Raw genomic sequence first — 26,600 nt, forward strand, 5'->3', positions numbered from 1 at the left:
GAATACAAAAAAAAAACACAAAAAGCATGTAATGCTTACCATGTAATGCTTACATAGCTTTCTGCATTGTGAAAGTTCAATTATGCAATTTAGGAATTATATCTAAAAAAACAGTTTGCTAGAGAACAGGAATAATAACATAACTTCCAAAAAAAAATGGCAGCAGCACCAAAACATAGACAAGTCACATAGAAGCATTCTAAAATAATATAAGTGGATATGGGTTCATATAGCCATATTTTAATGGGTTTAAGCTACTCAATAGTCATATAATTTTTTTTCCAGTTGAGGTCATATACTCAAAAAAATACTATTGATATAAACCAATATACCTTGTAAACTTGTTAAACTCGATATTGGATATAGGAAAGGCATTAATTGTTATACAATTCAAAGAGGGAATGCACGATATACAGTTAAACAAAGTTAACACATAATCGAAAGTATATAACAATACATTAGACAAAAAGATATTGGTGAGCAAACATACCCCCTTGATTTATCTGATGGTATCTGATGGTATATGAGCACGAGTTATCTTCATATTTTTGTAATCTGGTTATGTGTTTGTGAAATTTATCAATGTGTATATGTTTAAAATGAGTTTTGGTGAAGTGTTGAGGTGTTTTAGATTTGCACCACCATAAACCGCCATGGACCACCATAGCTTCTGCCGGATTTTTTTAGTTGAAGATGAACACCGATACATTTTAACTGGTTTAGCCGGTAATAGGTTACCTTTTGTTTACATCGATACACTTTTTGAAAGTATGTGACATACATTAGTATTTTTTGGAGTATATAGTCTAGATTGGAACAAAAAAAAAGTATGACCATTGAGTAGCTTACACCCTATTTCAAAACATAAACAAGTCACAAAGGAGCACCAAAGAATCAATATGAACTCCGGGCTCAAATTTGACCAGTCTAACATGGCAGGAGCAGTTAAACACAATACATAAGTTTATAGACGACATATCGAAACATAAGTAACTTTAAGTAAGTTTCACATTTATCATAACATGACCATTATAAATATGTTGCCTGGCCGGAATATATCCATTCAAAATAATAAAAGCATAAAAACATAAATATTTGGATGTACTTAACTAACTAAGACGAATAATTGCAGTACCTTGATTCTCATACCACTTCCTTCTAAATTCATCACATTTACAGTCTTCCTTATGAATTACCATAGAAGCCTACAATTCAATATTACAATTAGACGTATACTTAGAATACTTATTAACCATAATAGGTTGTGAAAAGTTGTACTTGACTATGTTGCATTGCAAAGCATCTAAACTCGTTAGAACAATAGAAAAATAAACCAACCGAATTGACTTATGATGCCAAATAAACATAATCTTATAAATTGACACGAACGTGACTATCTGGCACATAAATAGGTCAAACAACTTGTCTTAGAAACTTGTACATGCTCTTACAAAGACCTTTTATTTGATTTTTAAAATTTTAATAGGAGCCATCAACACTTTTCTATATATAAAGGAAAAGCTCAACACTTGCTCTTTTACCGACTCATGTGTAAGCTTACCCATGTCAAGAAGGTCTAGCTACTATTCTTTACTACGAAATCAAATACCCATGTCGGCCTATTAGCTTATAATTTTGAACGGACTAAGTGGTATGAATTGAACACTTTTATGAATAAGATGAACGCAGGCTAATGTCACTAATTCACAATTAGTGACATTAATTCACAATTCAACCAAAATACCAAAATACCAATTGTCTAATTCACAATTCAACCAAAATACCAAATGGTTAGATAGGTTTGTTCATGAACTAATATACTAAGAAAGATATGTTTCACCTATACTATAATAATATACAATAAATACACCTATCTTTTGTGAATAGCAATAATAATTGTCTAATAAACACATGAGACGACCCGTTCTAATCCATAAGGACGAATACAATAACATATGATTACATCGCGATGTATTTGACCTCTATATGATACATTTTACAAACATTGCATTCGTTTTAAAAGATAAACTTTCATTTCATCGAACGTTGACAGGCATGCATACCATTTCATAATATCCAAACTTTAAATGACCTAATCTGTCATTTACTTTAATTATAATCTTTATTGAACTCAACGACTTGAATGCAACGTCTTTTGAAATATGTCATGAATGACTCCAAGTAATATCTTTAAAATGAGCTAATGCACAGCGGAAGATTTCTTTAATACCTGGGAATAAACATGCTTTAAAGTGTCAACCAAAAAGTTGGTGAGTTCATTAATTTAATATCAATATTCGTTTTCATCATGTTTAATAGACCACAAGATTTTCATTTTCATTTCTCATAAATATACATCCTATACATAGAGATAAAAATCATTCATATGGTGAACACCTGGTAACCGACCTTAACAAGATGCATATAGAATATCCCCATCATTTCGGGACTCCCTTCGGACATGATAAATTCGAAGTACTAAAGCATCCGGTACTTTGGATGGGGCTTGTTGGGCCAAATAGATCTATCTTTAGGATTCGCGTCAATTAGGGTGTCTGTTCACTAATTCTTAGATTACCAGACTAAAAGGGGCATATTCGATTTCGATCATTCAACCATAGAATGTAGTTTCGATTACTTGTGTATATTTCGTAAAACAATTATAAAAGCAGCGCATGTATTCTCAGTCCCAAAAATATATATTGCAAAAGCATTTAAAAAGGGAGCAAATGAAACTCACGATACGATATTTTGTAGTAAAAATATGCATACGATGATACTAAACAATGCAGGGTTGGCCTCGGATTCACGAACCTATATCATGTATATATATATTAACACATAAAATGGTAATCGAACAAATTTACTAATAATAATAATTATAATTATAATGATTTTACTAATAATAATAATGATACTATTATATATATTAATAACTATAATAATAATACTACTAATAATAATATTAATAGTCATAATAATAATAATAATAATAATAATAATAATAATAATAATAATAATAATAATAATAATAATATAATAATAATAATAATAATAATAACAATAATAATAATAAGATAATAATATTAATAAATAAATGAATAGATATGTAACTACCTCAAAGAAATAGCCTTTAAAAAAATGGCCAAGTCCGGGTTTGAACCCGCGACATCCCGCTAACCCGATAACATCCTTAACCATTATTCCAATTTGGTTTTCCTGATTTTATCCCTATTCTATATATAAATAATCGTCTTAACTGTTTCTTCTTCTTCTTCATATATAAATTGATCAAAGCAACAATAATCATAATCATTCATATGCATCGTCTTTCGGTTATCATCATGATCATTCTATCGTCTCTATTCAACGTTACCACTATCCATCCTTATTATCATACGGCGTTACCTTCATCATCATCAACACAACCGTCACCATATACCATCATCATTCTTGTTACTTCTTCTTAACATCATAACCGCCATTATCAATACCTAACCGCTATTCGAGTCCAACAACAATTTACTAAGCCCCATTTAATTTAGTCCAACACCTAATGGCCCATTAAGATTTTTAGATCATAAGGCCCAAAAGTAGTCCAAAAGTTCATTATATTAAAACGTTTATAGCCCAATTAGTGAGGATAAATAGGCTTCGGTTCTTATCATTCAATCAACATAAACATTATCCTTCCACTAATCTTAATCACACGTAACCCCTATAACTTCTATCAAGAATTTTATGTCAAAAGCCAGCTGTCCTATCCAAACCCTTTACTCGTTTTATGTCAAAATTCCTAAACAATGAAACAGTAACGAAACACAAGTGGAAATTTGTCTGCCACCATAGAAGGAATATGCTGTAACATCTTTGTTTCTTATCCATCTTTTATTTTTCTTTTCTATTTTAAAATTAACACCGACACTATCATTATTTTAGTGTTTTATGAATTTCGTTCGAATAACAGAAATAGAATTGGCATAGCAGTTGCAGTATGCAATAGTGGGAGGTATGGTGACTGGCTGCAACAGAATCAAGTAACAAAAGGTGATGGATGGTGTATGTTGAGGAAGAAGGTGATGGTCTTAGGTCGACTTGTAATAAAAACTGAAACAGTAATTAGGAGAGCAAACAACAGGTTCGAGTAGCAGTTTGTTATGATTGTTTTAATGGGGTTTTTGTGGGGTTCGAAGATAAAAAAATGTATAACCTGGTAGTAGTAGCAAGCCAAAACAGAAAGTTGGCAGCAACATGGGGTGTTCAATTGTTGATTTTTAAGTGGGTTCAATGGTGATGAAGTGAGGGATGATTTACGTGGTGCTTTTGGTTGCAAACCGAAAGGAGTAGTTTAAGAATGGTTAAATGGGTGATGTGGTTATGGTAATGGTGTTTGTCCGATATCGAAACAGCTAAGACAATAGTAGCAGTAGCTCGTGATTTGTCATGGTTGGGTGATGGTGATCGTATGAAAATAGGAAACAGGAATCATACCTAATAGCCGAGGTTAGTAGTAAGGTGGTTTAAATGGAGATTTGTTTCCTTGGCTTCTTCATTTGATTTTTTAGAACGAGCACTGAATGATAGCAAGCAGAAACAACGGGTTCGAAGGAAATCGAGTGATGGTGGTGTGAACCGCTTAAGTTTCACGATGATGTACAAGCAAGAACAATGGAGATGATCTCGTGGTGGATTACGACCATAAACATAAAGATGGTGCAAGTGTGGTGAGGGTAATTGTTGAAGAAGATGGGTGGTGGTTGATGTTTGATATTCAATAAGAAAAAGAAAGAACATGAAAGAAAAGAAATGCAAGTGGACTTGTAGTTATATCTCAATATGCAGTGTATTTGTTATCAATGTAGATAATTATGTGCTAGCTAGTGGAAGGATGAAGACAATCAATAAACACTGATTTCAATAATCAAACAGTGATCGAATAATAATAATAATATAATAATTATTACTCCCTCCGTCCCACTGTAAGTGTCCACTTACTTTTTGCACAAAGTTTTAGGAAATCTCACTAACTTCATTCTCCACCAATCAGAAATCTTCTCTCTCCAGAATAACCTCTTCTAATTGGTTGATATATCAAGTGGACACTTGAAATGGGACATCCCAAAATAGAAAAGTGGACACTTAAGATAGGACGGAGGTAGTATTTATTAATCCATTGATTCATGAACGTGCATAAATTAGAATTTACAAATTATGATCAATCAAACTTTCAATTAACTACAGTATTCAATCATCATTTGAGTGAGTTACTTTACGGTTAGACGTTTCAATCCATTGAAAACAGAAATCATTAATTTAGTAAATAAAACTTACATCAACTGTCCCACTCGATTCTAGGTAAAATATAAAAAGTGTTAAAATTTAACAAATACTTCCTAAATACATTTTTAATAAGCCTAAAATTTATAGAACTCATTTTCGTATCACCGTTTATTTTAAAATTACATAAGTTTGAATTTAAGTTGCTTAATATCAATCGAAACATCAAATGAGTATTACAATCATTTAATATTTATTTATTTTTTATATATTTTATTTATATATAGAGATATATTTTAAATAATAATTATTATAATATCCTATTTTTATTTTATTAATTTTTAATAACAACAACATATAATACTTCAAATTATATTTCGAATTATTATTTATATATACATACACACATATCTATTTACAATTAATTGTTCATGAATCGTCGAGACTGGTCGAAGGGTAATTGCATATATGAAAACAGTTCAAAATTTTTGAGACATAGCATAACGGACTTTGCTTATCATGTCAGAAACATATAAAGATCAAGTTTAAATTTGGTCGGAAATTTTCGGGTCGTCACAGTACCTACCCGTTAAAGAAATTTCTTCTCGAAATTTGATTGGGATTGTCATGGCTGACAATAAGTATGTTTTTATGACACATACGAGTTGAATTTTGAGTTTTATCATCATTAAGTAATATAGATAAAATAATTTGATTTTGTGAAGAGTACGAGTGAAGCTATCACAGAAGAGTGAAATGAGAAAAGTAAAACTTCGTCATATCTTTTGACGTAGACATGGTTGATTTCCAGAATTCAAGGGATTTAGAGAAAATCTTCGTAATACGATTTGGTTCTTCAGAATTTTGGAAAATTAGAATCCTCTTTGGTTAAATGCGATAATCTGTCATGATTGCTCTTGTCTGATATTTCACTATAAATCCACTCCCTTCGTTTCCTTATTTCCATAACTCACACATTCTATTCTTTCTCCCTCAATTCATATGTTAAAGCATTCGTCAATATGCTTCATCCAGTTCTGATTCTTGATATACTCCTAACTTTCATATCTATCATTCTTCTTTAAAATCTTCCGCCGGAGGAATATATTCACTTCTACTATACTCTTGGTTTTATAGTGTTTTTAGTTCTCCCGTGTCTTTACGTTGCAATATTTATTGATATACACGGTTTGTAATTTATGCGTTGTCGTCGGGCTTTATATCTTTCCTTATTTTTCGGAGTCCTTTCTCTTGTTTTTCTATAATCATTGACATCCACAGTTAATGCTCTCTCTTATTTGATGCGATTTATACTCCCATTTCCATTTTGGAGCTTCATGCTCTGTTTCCTCTTCCCGACTTTTAGTCAAACGAATAATGGTCCATAATTCGTAGGTATGAAGTTTCGAATGAACATTACTAATGTTCTAAGAGAGTGATTATAATAGTACGATCTTGATTGGTTAAATTACCAGAATTTAAGAGAAAAGATAGAACTATCAAGAAAATATGTTCTTGATATGTTTACAGATCAGATAGAATGTAAGAGTTGTGTAACATGGCACATGATGACGTTATGATCTGTGAATCATCACGTTTCATTTAGAAACTCAGTATGACTTACTGTAATATAATCATGTTGATCAAGTATCATTATATTATACTAACTCATGCTTCAGTTCCCAACACTACTTCAAAAACATTCATATTTTGATTCGAATTTTTCAGAATTTAGAAACAAAAACAGTTTTCTTTTTGATGTAACCCTGATAACGCGAGAAATTTATTTCCATTATCACTGCATCAGCATAGTCAAAACGGGTGATGATAGCAACGGGTGGTTAAGTCCCCCTCGGGTGATCCCAAATTCGCAGTTCTAAAAAAAATTGTCTAATAAACAACTTTATGCTCAATGGTATGGCACCAAAACACATACGATCAGCTAAATAACAAATAAATTTGAGTTGGATGAAGAAAATGCACATATTATTTGGAAATAGTTGACTATATAACATTAAGAAACTCGATATTAACCAAAAAGTTCACCAAATAATCCAAAAATAGTAACTATAAATATGTTTTCAATCATCAAAATCTTTTATAATATGGTTATAGTAGATCGATTTCAAATCTTCAAATCACCATTAATGGTTAAAATTATAAACGAAAACTATTCAATGAATAAAATGAAATTGACTTACCTGATTCCGTCGATTTGATTATTTAATCGTTAGAAGAATCAAAATTGGTGAAATTGGGAATGGAATCAAAGGTGAAAAAATTGGATCTGAGATTTTATTTTTTTGGATGAGAGAGAAAGGATTGTACTACTCATTTGATCCCTTTTTCCGTCTTTTATTTTATAAAATTAATTAAATTAAATGTTAGATTAATATGAGACATTTTTCAAACCTACACCTAAATACTGAAAAGATGGTTGAATGAATCTTCTGTTGACACGTGTTGTTTTTAGAACTCTTTTGTATATAAATATATAGATAGCTATTATTATTATTAATATTTAATATATAATATAAAATAATATAATAAGCAACTTGTATTATAAATGGTTAAAATATTATTTTAATAAATAAAATAAATAACTAAAATAATCATAAAAATTTATTATTGGCGAAAAAACGAGTCTCGCCCGACCCAAGATTGAGCTTGGTTTAATTTCGATGTCCCGAGCTTGAGCTTTATATGCTAAGCTTGAAAGAGTCGAGCTCGAGCTTAATAAATTTGAAATGAATCAAGCTCGAGCTTGGTTCGGCCCATTTACACCCTAGGTATGATCCTTAAGTTAAGAACCATATGTATTTTATTCAAAAAATAAATATGTATTTTATTCGTCAATTCATCACTATCACTATTAACATAATATCCAAAAATTAAAGGAACTTTGTCCATACATTAAACATCTCCAAATATAGAAAAACATAGGTCCATAGTACATGTGGTTTGCTCATTTTTTCACCACAACACCTAAACTTTTATTTTTGCTTCGATGGTACCTAGGGTTTCATTTTATCACTGAATTGGTACCAACCTCTAACGTCTGTTAAACTTAACTGTCTATCCCCTCACATGTGTGGCACATGTGAGGGTAATTTTGTCCATTAATTTTTGTTTTCAATATAAAAACACCAGGATGTGTCTGCTTCCACAATTAACAATACCTAAAGATAAACCCTAATTTACAAATCGTCCTAATCGATTCCCAATTACCCATCTCTTTTCTAATTAAAAATTTCAGCTCATAATGGGTGTTTGCAGGTGTGGTAGAGATTCTATAAACAATTTGATAATAATAAAATTCAATTTTTTTCTCACAGTCTTCGATTTGCCCTTTTATTGCTTGTATGATCCACCGATGGGTGATCGAGCAGTTATTGTTATACGAGGTTTGTTGAAGTCGAAGAACAAGCTTGAAGCAGAGGTCAAAAGCCTTAAATGTCGAGATCCTATGATGAAGCTGCTTATTCATTTTGGTTCAGTTTGTTATGATTTGTTTTTTAGTTATGTAGCTAGATGATTGCAATTGTCATTTTGGTTTAGTGTTTAATGCTTATGTTTAGTGACTTAATGTAATGTTCAATGGTTATAATGAATTGTTATTTTCGTTCAGTTTCTAATGTTCAGTTTGTAATGCTTATGAATATTAACAAATTTTGGTAAACTGTGATTGCAATTTGTACATGAACTGTTAAAACCAATGTGGTAATGCCAAAGCTAAAGTCATAACAAATCAGTCAATAGAGTTAATGCCAAAGTGTTGGCAACTTGGTAATACTATTTTATAGTGTTAATGCCAAAGTCATAACAACTTGGTAATACTAGTTAAGTTATATACTGTTTAAGTACTAAAGTGTGTTTTAATGACTAAAGTAGGTTATTTTGACCGAAAGTCAAAACCAGTCAACAAATAGAGTATTTTTTTACCCAAAACCCTAAAACACTAGAAAATCATTCATAACTAATTTAGTTATATAATGTTTTAGTGCTAAAGTGTGTTTTAGTGACTAAAGTAGGTTATTTTGGCCCAAAGTCAAAATCAATCAACAAATAGTGTATTTTCTACCCCAAACCCCAAAACACTAGAAAATCATTCATAACTAATTTAGCAATATACAGTTTTAGTGCTAAAGTATGTTTTAGTGACTAAAGTAGGTTATTTTGACCCAAAGTCAAAATCAGTCAATAAATAGTGTATTTTTTAACGAAAATCCTAAAACACTAGAAAACCATTCATAACTAGCTGAGTTATATACTGTTTTAGTGCTAAAGTGTGTTTTAATGACTAAAGTAGGTTATTTTGACCTAAAGTCAAAATCAGTCAACAAATAGTGTAATTCTTACCCAAAACCCTAAAACACTAGAAAATCATTCATAACTAGTTGAGTTAATGACTAAAATAGGTTATTTTGACCCAAAGTGTATTTTTTACCCAAAACCCTAAAATCAGTCAACCTAAAATCAGTCAACAAACAGTGTTTTAATGACTAAAGTATTTTTTTTTCTTTAATCCAAATCAGTCAACCCAAATCAGTCATAATTTAGCATACAATTTAGTAAACTATTTCAAATCAGTCAATCCAAAGCAGTCACAATCAGTCAACCCAAATCAGTGACTTTTTTTTTTCCTTTAATAAACTATTTCAAAAGCTCACAAGAAGTAGAAAATAAATGCATACAAGAACTAGAAAATAAATGCTTCAAAAGCATAAGTGCATACAATTTAAAAGATTCAAAACCATAGAAGTCAACATCATAAGTGCATACAAGAACTAGAAAATAAATGTTTCAAAGGCATCAGTGCATACAATTCATCATAAAAATCAAAGAGAAAAATCAAAAACAGAAACTTAGTCTTTTATCCCATGTTTTCACCAACAGTCCTCCCTGATGTCTTTTATCCCAGGATATTCATCTACATTAAGAATAAGAATATGCAAAATTGGAATCATCAGGTTACAAGAAAAAACCAATGAAACAGTTGATTCATATTTGTAAAAATAAAATTATGAATAATAAATCATACCATATATGTTGTTGATCTCAACGGAGTCTAATTCGTTTCGAATTAGATATAAACGAGAATCCATGTGCTTGAGAACTAGGGTTTTAGCAGTTTTGGTGAGGATGAAAATGAAAAAACTGAACAGTCGTAAATATACATCATGCTGCAAACGTTAGGGATTTATTATTGGGTATATTATATTGTAAACTGACAAAAGTGCCCTCACATGCACAGCACATGTGAAGGCTAACGGTTTAAACATTGAACGGCAGTTTGCTTGGGTACTATCCATGTTACTGCAACTAATCTGAGGTACCATCGAAGCAAAAATAAAAGTTTAGGTGCTGTGGTGAAAAAATGAGCAAACCACAGGTACTATGGACGTAATTTTTTCCCAAATATAGCTAAAAAGTTATTAATGACACAACTATCATAAATTAACTACAAGTTTACAAGTCACTGAATACATAGTAATTTTTTTTTTGTCAAAAACATAAATGAAATATATGAAGACATTTCACGAAAATGTGAAAAGTCAAGAAGTACAATGGGAACTAAGATGGATTTACATACACATATCCATTCTGTCATATCATAATAAACAAAATACATTAGGCTCTTTACAAGTCAAATACTTTTCCCCAAAAACTTTTCTCTATGACTTAACCTCTTGTTAACTTTGCCTTTTCAATCTTTAAATGTTTATAGAAGAGCCCACGGTTGTGTCGAATATATGTAAAGTTGATGGTTTGGGCACATCTTTGCAATAATTATCCATTGAAATACTTTATACTTGATGCGAGTAGCTATAACGTCCCAACATGTGTAGTTCCCGGTAAATGACTTCGTTTCTTGACAACCAAATCGCCCACAATGTAGCCGGTCCAATAAGCACCCAAAATTGACTAGCTTTTATATTCATACCACTATCCCATTCTAGCAAATATTCCATAATAGAAGATGACATAATCCAATAAAAATTCCATCAATTGAACAATGAGGCCTACACTTTGTGAAAGTATGAGCAATGAAGCATAAGATGATCTATAGATTCCACATAATCCGCGCACCAAATACGTTTATCATTCAAAGCATCTCTTAAGAAATGACTATAGCTTAAAAACTCTTTAACCGGCACACCTCCTTGAATTACATGCTAATGAAAGGTAGCAACCTTAGAGGGCACTTTAGGATCCATAAAATCTTGACCCAATCAAACTCCACATTAATATTATATGATAACATAACACGTAACTCATCCACAACCGTATAAATTTTTCCACTGCATGCACCCAAATTATTTCATCCTCTTTATCATTATCCAACTTAAAAATCTCTAATAAAACAAACAAAGTATTCTTTTAATTTAATTTGTAAGCATCCAGAATACCTCCAAGGCCTAGATCTCATACCATCATGCCCATTAAATTCATGGATTCACATGCTGCCATGAAATAATATTTCCAAGGCCTAGATCCCATACCATCGAACAAAGTGTGCTTCTGATTTAATTCGTCACAAGAGAAAGAAGAAAAGATAATGAATTTCAAGCTCTAGTGAGTCTAACAAGTAATTAGGTGATGGATAACACCCTTTGATTTAGAAGCATGTAAGAGATTCCAAGAATTTGAGTTAGTTACTTCAAACTCGCCACCCACCTCACACACTCTTGCTCTCTATCTAATTTTCTGCACTAGTGGGAAATAAGGGAGTGTTTGGATGTTTGCGAGTGATTTTAAGTATTTCAAGTTGCTAATTTCATTGTTTGCTGACTTTCTCCCCCTTATGTAGGACTAATGTGCAAGGTACAACATATAACTATATGGTCAACCTCATTTGAGCCTTCGGGGTCACACACATATACACCGAGACGTCAAATAAAATATATATATGATGTATATATATTACTCAAGTAACAAAATAGTAAATCGAAATTAATTCATTTACTATTCATATGAATAGTAAATGAATCGAAATTAATTAATTTACTATTCACATGAAAGCGACATGATAGAAATTATTAATTATAAGTTACATAATATACCCCTAAAGTATTTGAGAAATACAACTTTATGATATATATATTGTGTCTAGATTTACGGGTTAATTCATAAAGGTTCACGGGTGTTTTGAAAAAATATCTATATATATTTGGTCTAATTTGGTGCAAGTAATAATTAATTCATATCTCATTCTTTCGGTGAACTAAAAAAACACATATTACATATTTTGGATTCATAATATTAACCAAAGGTTGATTAATATTACTTGGGTTTGGACTAGCATCCATTGACTGTCGTTTGAAGTGTAGTGTGGACTATCCAAAGAGACGGTCATACTTTTGATCGTAAGTTTCTCTCCGTCTCATCAATTTCTCCAAGAAAGGTATATCATTAACTCCTCTTTTGTTTTATATTCATGACAATAATTATGGTATAACTGGATCATTGGGAAAGATTAATCGTGTGCATATTTTTTTAAATTTAAATATATGAATATTTAATCTTGTAAATGGTTTATAAAATAATAATTGATTATTATTTTAACTATTCGATGAATTAATCTGACTAAAAGTACACACGATTTTCCATCAGTGGTATCAGAGCCGCTTTTACACCATCTTAATTATCGTGTGACTATTCTTTAGATTTAGCTTTGTGGTATATTGGTGAAAGTCGAAACCTTTTTGGTTTTTAAAGTCAACTCGGTTGATCTAGACTTAACCTCATGACGCACAAATATGATTGAAAGAATATCACTATTTTAAATTGTAGATTTAATTGTCATGCCTTGAATATTTATTATAATTGTTGATTGTTTTATTCCATGGTTATACACATACATTGTAACCATGGACAAGCCATATTTAAGTTTTAATAATGTAGTTATTAAAATTTTGATTGCACACATAGCTCATAATGCCCCGATCTATGTATGATTGTTGTGATTGTTGATTACGGTAATATTATGTCATGTTGATTATTTGTATTATTAGAAAGGCCATTTTGAAGCGAAAGTTGTATTATATTTATTTTTCATTTTCTTAGTATTGTATTTAAGTTTATTTCAATTTGTAAAAGTACAAGTTTAGTTGTATTTTCAAATTTAAATAAATGTAACAAGATGAAGATTGAAGATAAAATACAACATGCTTTTGGCTTAGAAGATGCCGAACATGTCAAGTTGACAACGATGGCGTTTGTCAAATTTTCACTTGATTCATGAATCAAGTGGGAGCTACGATATTACCCTTAATTTGACCTCTTGATCCCATGTCGGCTCATGGGATCAAGCATAGGATTTTTGGGCTAGGTTATATGTGTGTGATGCATGGTGTGGTTGTGTTTTATTTTTACGCATTTATATTTAATTGTTTATTATAATATATGCTAATTGTTTTTGATGAAAACATCAAATAAAACTAGTTACGAGTTTCAAAGGTTAAAATTGATGATTTTAAAAAAAAAAAGTTAAACTCTAATGAGTTTAAAGTTAAATGTTTTTTTTTTGAAACTCAAATAATATATATATATATATATATATATATATATATATATATATATATATATATATATATATATATATATATATATATATATATATATATATATATATATATCTGGGCGACATCTTTTAAAACTATTTTAAAACGATACACGTTTGTGTATTTGTTACTTTTGTATATAAAATAAAATAACAAACTAGACGCATAAACATGATCGACATATATAAAACTGGTTAAAATGATTTTTAACAAATAGTGTAGCGAATCTTGTGTGCATGCATTATTCGTTAACACAAACTTTTTTAAAAATACCCGTCAAATTTAAGTCATGCCATCCAATGAGCTTGCAAACACTCCTCGTTATTTTTTGATTACGGTGAGACCTAATCGAATTATAGCCACGAGGTGAATTTTCAGTTACGAGTGAGACTAGACTGAATTTTCACTGTTTCCAAATTGGACGACTTAATCGCATTCACGGTGAGACCTGAGTTCGAGGCAAGGATGGTACAAACATGCCAATAGATAATAGTGGTTGTTAGACTACACATATCTCAAGGTCCCATAAAGATCTAAGAGTTGCACCTGTGATGCAATTGGTACTCGCTACCTACCAGTAGACTTTATAGCTGCTAGCTGATCAACAGATGTAGTTATGGAACCTCTATGTGGATCTTAGGCTTTCGTAAATTAATTGTTTTTAACCTTGGGTAATTAATTTATTAAATCATTATATCAAAAATACTAAAATTGAACCTTGTTCTTTTGTAGATGTCAAACAATCAAAACATAAACCAAAACACCCTTCGTTCTTTGTTGGAGAAGGAGAAACTCAATGGTTCAAACTTCCTCGATTGGTACCGCAACCTAAGAATTGTTCTCAAATATGAAGGAAAGTTAAACAAAATTGAAGAACCCTTACCCGAAGCTCCTCTTGAGACAGCTACTACTGCTCAAAAGAATCCTTATCAGAAATTGTTTGATGAGCAAGAGAAGATAGCCTTAATCATGCTTGCTAGTATGACTTCTGACCTCCAAAAGGAAATAGAAGATCGTACATCATATGATATGATGACTGAGCTGAAAAATATGTTTCAGAAATAGGCTAGTCAAGAGTTATATGAAACTTATATGCTTCCTCAAACATGCAAAATGGAGGAGGGTCAATCAGTGAGCTCTCATGTCTTAAAAATGAAAAGGTACATTGACCGATTGGAAAAACTTAGAACTACCTTGCCACCTAACTTGACTGTGAACACGGTTTTGGTTTCACTACCAAAATCGTATCACCAGTTTGTGATGAATTACAATATGCAAGGTTGGGAGAAATCTATGGCAGAGGTGCACTCGATGCTCAAAACTGCTGAACAGGATATTCCATATAATGTTTCCAATCCAGGTTTCCTGACGATTAGGGATAGTAAGGTGAAAAAGAATGAGCCGAAAACTTGGGGAAAAGGAAAAGGCAAGTCAATTGCTAAGAAGAAAATTCTACCACCTCCCAAGAAAGAAAATCCAGCGAAAGATGCCGAATGTTTCCACTGTGGAAAAGTTGGCCATTGGAGGAGGAACTGTCCTTCCTACCTATCTGAGTTGAGAAAAGGCAAAGTTGGCCAGACCAGCAAATCAGGTATATTTCATATACAGTTATATACTTTTTCTAGTGATTCCTGGATTTTTGATACTGGTTGTGGTACTCACATCTGTAACAATATGCAGGGAATGAGAAGAAGTAAGAGACTGAAGAACAACACACTAGACTTAAGAGTGGGCAATGGGGCTCGAGCTTCTATCGAAGCTATTGGCACCTATGAGCTTACTCTACCTAGTGGTCTTATTGTTTTGTTGGAACAATGTCATTATGCTCCTAGTATTACGATCAATGTAATTTCAGTTTCTCTTTTGAAAGATGTTGGTTTTGAACTTACTTTTACGCACATTGGTATTTCAGTTTCTAAGAATAATGTATTTATTTTAATGCTATTCCACGTGATGGTATTTTTGAAATTGATATGCATGGTGTGATTTTAAATAATAATTCCGTATATACCTGTACTGCCAAACAAGTCAAGAAAGACTTGAATAATACCTATCTATGGCATTGTCGTCTTGGTCATATAAACAAACAACACATTTCAAAACTCTAATTTGATGGGCTTTTGGAATCAACTGGCTCTAAGTCATTTGATGTATGCGAGGCATGTTTATGTGGAAAGATGACAAAGGCTCCTTTCTCCGATTTAGGTGAAAGAGCTAAAGATCTTTTAGGACTAATACATACTGATGTATGTGTCCCTTTTAGAACTATGTCTAGAAATGGTGAATCATACTTCGTTACATTTACTGATGATTATAGTAGATATGGTTATGTTTACTTGCTGAAACATAAACATGAAGTTTTTGAAACATTCAAAATCTTCCAAAATGAAGTAGAGAATCAACTTGAAAAGACCATTAAAGCCCTTCGCTCTGATCGGGGAGGGGAATATAGGAGTCAAGAGTTTTTGGACCACCTGAAGAATCGTGGGATTGTCTCACAGTTCACTCCACCTTACACACCACAACACAATGGTGTGTCGGAGCGGAGGGATCGACCTTTACTTGATATAGTTCGATCTATGATGAGTCTAACTACTCCGCCGATATCTTTTTGGGGTTATACATTAGAGTCTGTTGCACGCATACTCAATATAGTTCCAACCAAGAAGGTAGAAAAGACACCATATGAATTATGGCATGGAAAGAGTCCTAAGATGTCTTATTTGAAAGTCTGGGGTTGTGAAGCGTATGTGAAACGTGAGACTTCAAACAAGTTAGAACCCAGAGGTATCAAATGTCACTTTGTGCGATACCCAAAGGAAACAATGGGTTACTACTTTTACTACCAAGCTGAAAACAAAGTGTTTACTGCTCAGTTTGCTGAATTCTTTGAAAGAGATCTTCTCTTACAAGAAGTCAGTGGGAGTAAAGTAGATCTTGAAGAAATTCAAGAATCACAAAGTAACATACCTTCTGAAGGTACTAGCCAATCGCACATTGAAGCTGAACACACTGTTGGTGAGCTAGAACGTGTTGCACCTATACTTCGTAGATCTAGTAGAATTCCTCACCAACCTGAGAGGTTAAATCTTCTGATTAATTAAGATGAACCTCATCTAGGGGATTATGATGAACCATCTAACTACGGTGAAGCAATATCATATCCAAAATCTTACAAATGGTGATATGCTATGAAGGCAGAGATGCAATCCATGAAAGATAATCAAGTATGGGACTTGATTGATCTTCCACCCAATTGCAAGACAGTGGGGAGTAAATGGGTCTTCAAAAAGAAGGCTGACATGGACGGTGATGTAAACACTTTTAAGGCTCGATTGGTGGTAAAAGGTTATATTCAAACTCAAGGAATTGATTATGAGGAAACTTTTTCACCAGTCACGAGCATTAAATCAATTAGGATACTTATTGCCATACCCGCTTTTCATGATTATGAAATATGGCAAATGGAAGTTAAAACCACTTTCCTAAATGGCGACCTAAGCGAGGAAGTATATATGGTTCAGCCGGAAGGGTTTATGAATCCTAAGTATCCTACTAAAGTATGCAAGCTTCTAAAATCCATTTATGGATTAAGGCAAGCATCCAGGAGCTGGAATCTTAAGTTTGATCAGAAAATCAAAGAGTTTGGTTTTTTTCAAAACCAAGATGAGCCCTGTGTTTACATTAGAGATAGTGTGAGCAAAGTTGTCTTCTTGATCTTGTATGTTGATGACATACTACTTATTGGAAATGACATTCCAACTTTGCAAGATGTCAAATCTTGGCTTGGAAAATGTTTTGCCATGAAAGATCTTGGAGAAGCTAAGTATATTCTAGGAATCAGGATCTATAGAAATAGATCCAAAAGTCTTATTGGTTTGAGTCAAAGTACATACATTGACAAAATCTTGCGAAGATTTAACATACAAAACTCCAAGCGCGGAGCATTGCCCATGCAAAAGGGCATAACCTTGAGCAAGTTTCAAAGTTCTATAACACCTGATGAGATAAGATGAATGAAATGTGTTCCGTATGCTTCAGCTATAGAATCCATTATGTATGCCATGTTATGTACTAGACCTGATGTCTCGTTAGCTTTGAGTTTGACGAGTCGTTATTAACAGAATCCAGGTGAAGAACATTGGATTGATGTTAAGAGCATTCTTAAATATGTGCGGAGAACTTAAGATATGTTCTTGGTTTACGGTGGTTTGGAAGAAGAGTTGAGTATTAGATGTTATACAGATGCTAGTTTCCAAACTGATCGAGATGATTCTTGATCCCAGTCAGGGTATGTCTTTGTCATGAATGGCGGGGCAGTTGATTAGAGAAGCTCAAAGCAGAGCACAGTTGCAGAGTCTACAACGGAAGCAGAATACATCGCTGCCTCAGAAGCTGCTCAAGAAGCTGTCTGGATTAGGAAGTTTATTGCTGAACTCGGAGTAGTTCCCACCATTGAATCCCCTATGGAAATGTACTGTGATAATTCAAGTGCTATTATACTTGTGAAAGAATTACGTGTACGTAAAGGTAGCAGACACATTCTTTAAAAGTTTAACTACATTCAAGAAGTCGTTGATGAAGGGACCCGTTCATATACATTATAAACGATTCACAATAGTTAATTACATCGCGAGGTATTTGACCTCTATATGATACATTTTACAAATATTGCATTCGTTTTTAGAAGACAAACTTTCATTACATTGAAAATTTGACAGTCAAGCATACCCTTTCATAATATGTCCAATCTATAAATGACTTAATAGTAATCTTGTTAAACTCAACGACTCGAATGCAACGTCTTACGAAATATGCCATGAATGACTTCAAGTAATATCTCTAAATGAGCAAATGCACAGCGGAAGATCTCTTTAATACCTGAGAATAAACATGCTTTAAAGTGTTAACCAAAAGGTTGGTGAGTTCATTAGTTTATCATAAACGATCATTTTCATCATTTTAATAGACCACCAGATTTTCATTTCTCATAAATACACATCTCGTATCAGTCATTTCGCAAACTGCATAGAGATAAAAATCATTCATATGGTTTGAACACCTGGTAACCAACCTTAAAAAGATACATATAGAATATCCCCCAGTATACAGTGCGCAGCTAGTATACTAAATAATACCTCGAAGTACTAAAGCATCCATACCCTGGATAGGGCTCGTTGGGCCCGATAGATCTACCTTTAGGATTCGCGTCAATTTGGGGCCATTTCCCTAATTCTTAGGTTACCAGACTTGAATGGGCGATATTCGGTTTAATAATCCCACCATAGAATGTAATTTTGATAATTGTGTCTATTTCATAAAACATTTATAAAAGCAGCGCATGTATTCTCAGTCCCAAAAATATATATAAAAAGGGAGTAATGAAACTCACCATACTGTATTTCGTAGTAAAAATACATATAACATCATTGAACTAGTGCAAGGTTGGCCTCGGATTCACGAACCTATATTAAGTATATATATTTATATAATGATCAATATTTGTCTAACAATATAGGTCAAGTCATAGTGTACCACAATCATAATGCTCGATACTAATATGCAAAAGTCAACAAAAGTCAATTTGACTCAAAATGATTTCCAAAATTTATACATGATTATTATATAGTTTAAATATCGTCGCTTTATATTTTTAAAAGATTTTATTAGATTAAATAATATACTTCATTTATTATTAAAATAAAAAATATACTTTTATATATCTTAAGTAATAAAATTTATAAAGTTTATTTAATATCATAAATGTAGTGACCCGAACTTTTCCATGTTTATATTTATTAAATGAAATTGATATTTACATGATTAAGTGTTTTCAACATGTTAAGCAATCAAACTTGTTAAGACTTGATTAATTTAAATAGGTTTCATATAGACAATTGACCACCCAAGTTGACCGGTGATTCACGAAAGTTAAAACTTGTAAAAACTATATGATGACATATATATGATTATATATATAGTTAACATGATATTATGATAAGTAAGTATCTCATTAGGTATTTTAACAATGAGTTATGTACATAAAATTGAGTTTATTGAATTAAGAAACTCGAAACGATATATATAACGATTATCGTTATAACAACGTCTTACTAAATACATATGAATCATATTAAGATATTGATACACTATGTTTAATCATGATAAATGATAAGTAAACATGTCATTAAGTGTATTAACAATGAACTACATATGTAAAAACAAGACTACTAACTTAATGATTTCGAAACGAGACATATATGTAACGATTATCGTTGTAGCAACATTTAACTGTATATATATCATACTAAGATATATTAATATATCATAATATCATGATAATGTAATAATTTAACATCTCTTTAGATATAATAAACAATGGGTTAACAACATTTAACAAGATCGTTAACCTAATGGTTTCAAAAAAACATTTACATGTAACGACTAACGATGACTTAAAGACTCAGTTAAAATGTATATACATGTAGTGTTTTAATATGTATTCATACACATTTGAAAGACTTTAATACACTTATCAAAATACTTCTACTTAACAAAAATGCTTACAATTACATCCTCGTTCAGTTTCATCAACAATTCTACTCGTATGCACCCGTATTTGTACTCGTACAATACACAGCTTTTAGATGTATGTACTATTAGGATATACACTCCAATGATCAGATCTTAGCAGCCCATGTGAGTCACCTAACACATGTGGGAACCATCAGTTGGCAACTAGTATGAAATATCTCATAAAATTACAAAAATATTAGTAATCATTCAAGACTTATTTACATGTAAACAAAATTACACATCCTTTATATCTAATCCATATACCAATGACCAAAAATACCTACAAACACTTTCATTCTTCAATTTTCTTCATCTAATTGATCTCTCTCAAGTTCTATCTTCATGTTCTAAGTGTTCTTCATAAATTCTATAAGTTCTAGTTTCATAAAATCAAGAATACTTCCAAGTTTGCTAGCTTACTTCCAATCTTGTAAAGTGATCATTCAACCTCAAGAAATCTTTCTTATTTACAGTAAGATATCTTTCTAATATGATTTAATACTCATATTCAAACTTTGATTCAATTTCTATAACTATAACAATCTTATTTCGAGTGGAAATCTTACTTGAACTTGTTTTCATGTCATGATTCTGCTTCAAGAACTTTCAAGCCATCCAAGGATCCTTTGAAGCTAGATCTATTTTTCTCATTTCTAGTAGGTTTATCCACAAAACCTAAGGTAGTAATGATGTTCATAACATCATTTGATTCATATATATAAAACTACCTTATTCGAAGGTTTAAACTTGTAATCACTAGAACATAGTTTAGTTAATTATAAACTTGTTCACAAATAAAAGTTAATCCTTCTAACTTGACTTTTAAAATCAACTAAACACATTTTCTATATCTATATGATATTGTAACTTAATGATTTAAAACCTGGAAACACGAAAAACACCGTAAAACCGGACATACGCCGTCGTAGTAACACCGCGGACTGTTTTGGGTTTGATAATTAAAAACTATGATAAACTTTGATTTAAAAGTTGTTCTTATGGGAAAATTATTTTTCTTATGAACATGAAACTATATCCAAAAATCATGGTTAAACTCAAAATGGAAGTATGTTTTTCAAAATGGTCATCAAGACGTCGTTCTTTCGACTGAAATGACTACCTCTTACAAAAATGACTTGTAACTTATATTTCCGACTATAAACCTATACTTTTTCTGTTTAGATTCATAAAATAGAGTTCAGTATGAAACCATAGCAATTTGATTCACTCAAAACGGATTTAAAACGAAGAAGTTATGGGTAAAACAAGATTGAATATTTTTTGTTTGTTGTAGCTACGGGAAATATTGTAACAAATCTATATTAATCATATCCTAGCTAACTTATATTGTATTATACATGTATTCTAATATATTATGTAATCTTGGGATACCATAGACACGTATGCAAATGTTTTGACATATCATATCAACCCATCTAGATATATTATTTGGAACAACCATAGACACTCTATATGCAGTAATGTTGGAGTTAGCTATACAGGGTTGAGGTTGATTCCAAAAATATATATACTTTGAGTTGTGATCTAGCCTGAGACGTGTATACACTGGGTCGTGGATTGATTCAAGATAATATATATCAATTTATTTCTATACATCTAACTATGGACAACTAGTTGTACGTTACTAACGAGGACAGCTGACTTAATAAACTTAAAACATCAAAATGTATTAAAAGTGTTGTAAATATATTTTGAACATACTTTGATATATATGTACATATTTGTTATAGGTTCGTGAATCGACCAGTGGCCAAGTCTTACTTCCCGACGAAGTAAAAAATCTGTGAAAGTGAGTTATAGTCCCACTTTTAAAATCTAATATTTTGGGATGAGAATACATGCAGTTTTATAAATGTTTTACGAAATAGATACAAGTAAATGAAACTACATTATATGGGTGAATGATCGAAGCCGAATATGCCCCTTTTGCTTGGTAACCTAAGAATTAGTAAACCGATCTACTAATTGACGCGAATCCTAAAGATAGATCTATTGGGCCTAACGAACCCCATCCAAAGTACCGGATGCTTTAGTACTTCGAATTCATTTTTATCATGTCCGAAGGATTTCCCGGAATGATAGGGGATATTCTTATATGCATCTTGTTAATGTCGGTTACTGGGTGTTCACCAAATGAATGATTTTTATCTCTATGTATGGGATGTATATTGAAATATGAAATCTTGTGGTCTATTATTATGATTTGATAATATATAGGTTAAACCTATAACTCACCAACATTTTTGTTGACGTTTTAAGCATGTTTATTCTCAGGTGATTATTAAGAGCTTCCGCTGTTGCATACTAAAATAAGGACAAGATTTGGAGTCCATTCTTGTATGATATTATGTAAAAACTGCATTCAAGAAATTATTTTTGATGTAATATATTCTTATTGTAAACCATTATGTAATGGTCATGTGTAAACGGTATATTTTAGATTATCATTATTTGATAATCTACATAATACTTTTTAAACCTTTATAGATAAAATAAAGGTTATGGTTGTTTTAAAAATGAATGCAGCCTTTGAAAAACGTCTCATATAGAGGTCAAAACCTCGCAACGAAATCAATTAATATGGAACGTTTATAATCAATATGAACGGGACATTTCAATATAAATAATATGATAGGTAATATTAATCTAATTATATTACACGTAGTAAAATATCTCTGTATTACATATTTATTTGATAAAATAACATTGATAATAATAATAAGTAAAGGTTGTATTATTTTGTAATAATAATTATTATTATTTTATTAATAAAAATATCAATATTTATATTTACTAAAAGTGATATTATGATAAAACATTAATTCTGATTATGATAACTTAAATATTTACGATACTTTTAATAATAATAGTAAGGATAAAAATAATAAGAACGATAATTTTATCTAAATCAATATCTTACAATATTTTAATTTCATCACGATACTCATACTCATTATTTCCTATTCAATTCATTTAATAGCTTTTAATAGTCTTTTATATCGCGTTCATGTTAATAATAACAATAGTAATCATAATAATTAAGTGTTACTAATATTAGTTTTAATTATAATAATACTAATAATAATAATTATTATGATAATATTAATACTAATAACTATTTTAATGATAATAATAATAATAATACTAATTATAACTTTAACGATAGTAAGATAGTAATAATAATAAAAATAACAATTTTTAATGATAATACCTTTTATTGATAATGATGATGATAATAATAATAATAATAATAATAATAATAATAATAATAATAATAATAATAATTAGATAAAAATAATAACGATGATAATAACGACGATAATAATAATTATTTTTAATAATAATACAAAGATTCAATTGACTATAACTTCTAATCCGTTCATCGAAACTATTCGAGTTCTAAATGAAAAGTTCTTAATTTTTCGCTATCTTTCCAATGACATGCATATCTTATACCTTATCTCAACTGCATATGTAACTAATTTAGGATTCAACATAACCTATCAAATGGCAATATCAAAAGTACAAGCATACATACTCCTATATACTCGAGCACTAATCAGGGATACACTATTAATATATAAAAGTTAAATTATGAGTACTCACGTATCAATATTGAGATTCAATATTGAAGGAAAGGTACGTAGACGCAACGGAGACAATAAACACTAGGTTGACCTCACGAGCATACCCATGAACCATACCCATCACCTCTATAGCTATAACCCATAATTCCTTTAGCCCTATCCTACTCGAAAACCAGTTTTGAAGATAACCCACTCATGACCTCATCGTAGTATTTTAGGTATAATACTAATAATACTAATAATATCGCTCCTAATAATACTAATACTAAAATTAATAAGTTTAATATTAATAACTTTAATAATAATAATAATAATAATAATAATAATAATAATAATAATAATAACAATAATAATAATAATAATAATAATAATAATAATAATAATAATAATATATAAACAATAATAATGATAACGGAGTGTTTGATGAAAATTGTTTCTCACAAAACTGCGAACGTCCGAATATATAGCATATGACACCACCTACTACACCATGCGATCGCATGGGCTTGAGAGTGTGTGGCCATACGATCGCATGGCCTCTATGTACAGCTCATAATCACTTAAAGTCTCTTACCGACACATTATATGAGTATATTTAAATTATTTAATATATAATATATTTCATCTTTAGAATTAATTAAATATTATACTATATTCTCGTACATAGTTAAATTGTAATTTTTACCCAAATGACTCGTACGTTGTCACTCGACTCATGTACCACTTTCGGTTTTTCGAGCGCACTTTCGTACGTTTAGAAAACAAGCCTTTTACATTACGCGACATGTACCCTTATTAATAATTTGACTTACTCATCAATAAATTACCTCATAAAAAATGTAACTTATAAAATTGAGCGTTGTGGTCATTTGCTTCTATAAATCAGTGACTCGTTGTTAATCAAAATATATTATTTACTATTATTTTTAAGTCTAAACGTTTTATGAGTAAATTAATATTATATTTTTATCACTTTGTAAAATATATAAAAATATACAAATATATATATCTTCATAAAAATATAATTTATTCATATAATTGAAATATTTATTTATTATTTAGTTTTTCAAATCTAAATATATTTCAAAGTATAAATTTTAAGATCGTTTACATATTAAGATTTTGTTATATCATATGACGTTTTCATTTTAAAACTTAACGAAGTATAGTTCATTTACGTATTAGCGTTAATTTAACTTCTTAATGTACTAATTGATATATCTAACTATCAATCGAATCAATAAGCAAGCGTTCTAACATACATAAACACATTTTAATTACATATTACAAGTTAACAACCAATATTCGTTATTTAATCAAAACATTTTAAATAATCAAGTTCTATTATATCGAAAAGCATTTTTTTTTTTACATAAAAAAAATAAAATAATATGTAAATCATAATAGGTTTCAAGTTATTAACTTATAGTTTATTCATGAGTTGTAGGGTTAGGTCAAATGGATAAATGTACGTATGAAATCATCTTAACATGACAAATGGTTTTATCTTGCCAACGAACATTAACTTAATTATTTACTCTTCATGATAAAATATCATTAAAGCCTAGTAATTAACCTATCAATAAAAATTATTGTAAGGCATGTATTGAAAATCAAACAGGAGTCTCCACTAATCCGACTAGCTCTCGCTACTTGACACTTTGTCCTTACTCGAAGATCACTTTACCATTTATTCTGAATATCATTAAAAGGAATAGATTTTCTCAAATCATAGTGGACCTCTCAACAGAGACTTGAAATCATAATTTAATGTATCTGATAATTCAATCATTTGATATTATCTTTTAATTCCGTCGATAATTATTCTAAATATATTTTGAAACAAATACATTTATGTAAAGTATTATACGTCTAATACTTTGTTAATGTTTTCAAGTTATAATATATACACATATACATATATAATCATATCCGTTTAATGGTTCGTGAATTATTGGGATTTGGTCGAGGTTAAATGAATGTATGAACATAGTTTAAAATTTTTGAGATTCAACTTAACAAACTTTGCTTATCGTGTCGGAAACATATAAAGATTAAAGTTTAAATTTGTTCGGAAATTTCCGGGTCGTCACAGTACCTACCCGTTAAAGAAATTTCGTCCCCGAAATTTAATAGAGGTCGTCATGGCTAACAATGAGAATGTTATTATGACGAATGTAAGCTGATACATAGAGTTTTATCATGATTAAGAAATACGGATATAATAATTCAATTTCTTGAAGCGTATGAGTGAAGTTATCATAAATGAATGAAATAAGATAATAGTGATTCGTCATTTCTTTTGACGTAGATAGGGTGGATTTCCAAGTTCAATAGATTTGGAGAAAATCTTCGTAATAGGATTTGATTCTTCGATAATCAAGGGAATTAGGATCTACTTTAAATAGGATCATCTGTTTTGATTGCTCTGTCGGATATTTTACTATAAATCCACCTCCTTCGTTTCCTTACAACTCACATCTTCTATTCTTTCTCCCTCAACTCATACCTTAAAGCATTCGTCAATATGCTCCATCCAGTTCTGATTCTTGATATACTCCTAACTTTAATATCT

This window comes from Rutidosis leptorrhynchoides, chromosome 6 (assembly GCF_046630445.1).
Source record: "Rutidosis leptorrhynchoides isolate AG116_Rl617_1_P2 chromosome 6, CSIRO_AGI_Rlap_v1, whole genome shotgun sequence".
In the NCBI taxonomy this organism is placed as follows: Eukaryota; Viridiplantae; Streptophyta; class Magnoliopsida; order Asterales; family Asteraceae; genus Rutidosis; species Rutidosis leptorrhynchoides.